This window comes from Mesocricetus auratus, unplaced genomic scaffold, assembly GCF_017639785.1.
Source record: "Mesocricetus auratus isolate SY011 unplaced genomic scaffold, BCM_Maur_2.0 Super-Scaffold_100046, whole genome shotgun sequence".
Classification (NCBI taxonomy): Eukaryota; Metazoa; Chordata; class Mammalia; order Rodentia; family Cricetidae; genus Mesocricetus; species Mesocricetus auratus.
The window spans coordinates 2619451-2622567 of NW_024429223.1; the positions used below are offsets into that span (position 1 = coordinate 2619451).

The 3117-nt window shown below is 49.6% G+C and overlaps 1 pseudogene; it reads right to left on the bottom strand.

Moving 5' to 3' along the window:
- Positions 1-563: 563 nt before the first annotated feature.
- Positions 564-2323, bottom strand: LOC101831080 (annotated as a pseudogene).
- Positions 2324-3117: the final 794 nt, after the last annotated feature.

The following is a 3117-nucleotide window of genomic DNA, read 5'->3' on the forward strand; positions in this document are numbered from 1 at the left end:
AGAGGGAGGACTGATGATAAAAGGGATTACGACTGGGCTGGTTTAACCCCCAGAAACAGGTGACCTGACAAAGGTTAACTCTTGAATCCCAGGCTGATGCCTGAGAATCCAGAATGGGGCTGATCAAGACCCCCCTGAATGTGGATGTCAGTGAGGAGGCCTAGGTAATCTATTGAGCCTTGGGCAGCAGATCAGTACTCATCCCGATTATACACATAGACTTTGGACTCCCATCCAACAATGTGAGATACACTCTCACCCTGAACTAATGGGGGAGGGTCTAGGCCCTTCCTTGTATGAAACGACAGACTATGGACACCCCCATGAAGGGCCTCACCCTCTCTGGGGAAATGAGGGCATAATAGGGTGCTTGGGGGAGGGTACGGGAGGAGGGGAGGAAACGGTAGAGGGACCTGGAACTGACTTGTGAAGCAACCTTGTTTCTTATCTAAATTTAAACTGAAAAATAAATTGACAGGCAGAAGAAGGAGGGGACAGGTGTCTGGATTCCAATTTCAGGAGAGAGAGAGGACAGGGCTGCAAGATGTCATGCACATCGGTCATCACATTATATGGCTTTGTATTTTGGAAAGGAAGTCCTCAATTTTGAGTATGGTGTCTCTAGTATAGTATTCCTTGCATTGTGAGTTGGCTGTGATTTCATACTGGAAAACAAAAGCACAGAGAGAGGCTGAGGTGGTCACAGGCAAGGTGCAGAGCTTCACCAGGACTCCCCATTAACCCTGATGATGCTGATCCTTGTCCTCAGCGAAGGAAACTCCCTGCAGTGACTCAGGTCTCCATGGCAGAATCTGCCCAATGGAGCTGCAGCTCATCCAGAGCTGCCAGGAAGAAGTCTAAAAAGCCACTCTACCCAGGCAGGGATGAAGGGGAGAAGGTGATGGAAGGCATTATGAGGGCTAGTGTGGAGAGGACACAAGATGGCTGAGTATGGGTTTTGATGGTGTCCCATACCTGAACATCTGTCCCGCACATAGGGCAATGCATCCCTTGTGTGAGTGTGTCAGAAGAAACTCTTTTTGGAGAGTGCTATGGTTTTGCAGGACCTGTCACTCAAACTAAAGTACAAACATCATGAGTGATGCACTATTCAAAACACACATCTGTGGAATCCAGCTTTACCTAAAGACAAAACAACAGGAAACCAGGATCAGCTGTGTTGTGCATCTGCAGGCACTCCCTAAGGGTTGGGTGTCATCTAAGTCATGCAGGGAGGTGCTGCCCTGGCCCTGAGGATACCAGGGGAAGGAGGGCTCCATCTGAGACAGGGGAGTTGAGTCAAGGGAGGATCCAGAGAATGTAACACTGGCCAGTAGACAGAATTCAGACTTCTTAGAGCACAGTTGAGGGTGCCCTACCTGTGCAGCAGTCAGAGCAAAGAAACCCTCTGTCCCTGCCTGCCCTAGAGTTTGTAGAACCGGGGTTTACTCATAGCATGGGAATGTTTGCAGAACTAGCTGAGAACAGGCTGGCTGTATACTGGCATGCTGCATTAAAATGTACTATGGTGTCTGTTGTTCATTCCCTGAATCACATGATCACCTGTACACAACATTGCACCATGTGTGCATGGGGGTGTGGGGTTAGGAGGAAGTTACCACAACTGTTGTATCCAGGAGTTTGCTTTTCCATCCTCCCTCATTGTAGCATTCGTGAATTTTTTCAAATGCTTCCCTTTCCTTGTCAGTTGGGTTAAACTTGCTAAGGATGATGTTCAATGCTTGTTTCCAAAGACCACTGCACTGAAGGTTTTATAGAAAGTCACGCATGCTTCCGCTGCAAACACAGAAAATCATCATTAAGGGAGCCCCAGGCTACAGAAGCAGACATTCAGTGTGTCTTGCCACATCTAGAATGTCTTAATTGACCATCACAGTCCTGCCTTCCCTAGGCTGCTGCCTCCCAGATACAGCACACAGATTCCATAGACACACGCTATCAGTAGAAGGGGATAAATGAGTGTGCCAGCCTGCAAATCTGACCTTCACATAACTCCTACCAATGATCCAGCTTCAACAGTGCATGAAAATAAGGACAGGTCATCACCACATACCCCTGCTCCCCATCCCACCAAGCCCAACTGTCTCAGTCCAGAGCAGTAAGTCAAGGGACTTTGGCAGGTGTCCTGGCTGGTGATCTCCCAGGGACCCCTCAGATCTGTGTCCCGGCACTGCTTGGAGATCTATTTGGAAGTGAGATGGGGTGAGAGAGGATCAGAATGACATCTGTCCCCATTCTCACTTGTGTGGAAGCCCAGCTCCCCGATCACCAGCAAGGCCAGCAGAAGCAGAGTCACCTTCATGGTGCAGAATGCTAAATGATCTTCTCAGAGCAGATCCTGCTGCCTTATAAGCTGCTGTCTTCCTGATCCCAGTCCCGAGCACCCCATCCCACCCAAGCCCAACCCTGCCTCCCACGAGTTCCAAATGCCATTGGGCATGAACCTGGCACCCGTGGATTCCTGTCCCACTTGCATGGGGCAGTGAGCATAGGAGCCCCTGCCAGTCTGAAGAACAAATAGCTGGAGACATCCTAATGTCATCAGCTTCTGGACAGAAGTGGTTTTATCTTTGCCAGAAGACATTAGGACTGACTTTTCTAAGCAATTACATGCTGAGACAAGTGGTGTATTGTCCTGCCTGAGCTGTCACTTTTGCTTCCCGGTCACACTCCTCCTTGCTTCTACTGGCTGCAAGCATGTCCGCTTCAGCTTGGAGGTGGAAACCATGGAGATCAAGGAGTATTTCTGTCACTGTAGGGAGCCAACAGCCCACAACACTGCTTTTCACTGAGATAAAGACGTGAGCAGATGTTTGCACATCTGGGACCATACTGTGTTCCTTGGACATCTTAGCTGCTGTCGCCTGTGGAGTGGACCTCTCAGGACAGGGTGGCACCATCTGGGGCTTTTAGTGACTGCCAGCCAGTGTAGTCCCAGTGTGTTAGGTTACGTGGGTTTCCTCAGGGCTGGTGATGGTTTTGTCCCTCCAACTGCATCATGCTGCAGGGTCCCCCTCCATGCCTCAATAGCTCATTCATGTTGTCCTGCTCTCAACTCTCTCACCTCTACCAGGAAGCAGGTCTCTAAGAATTCAA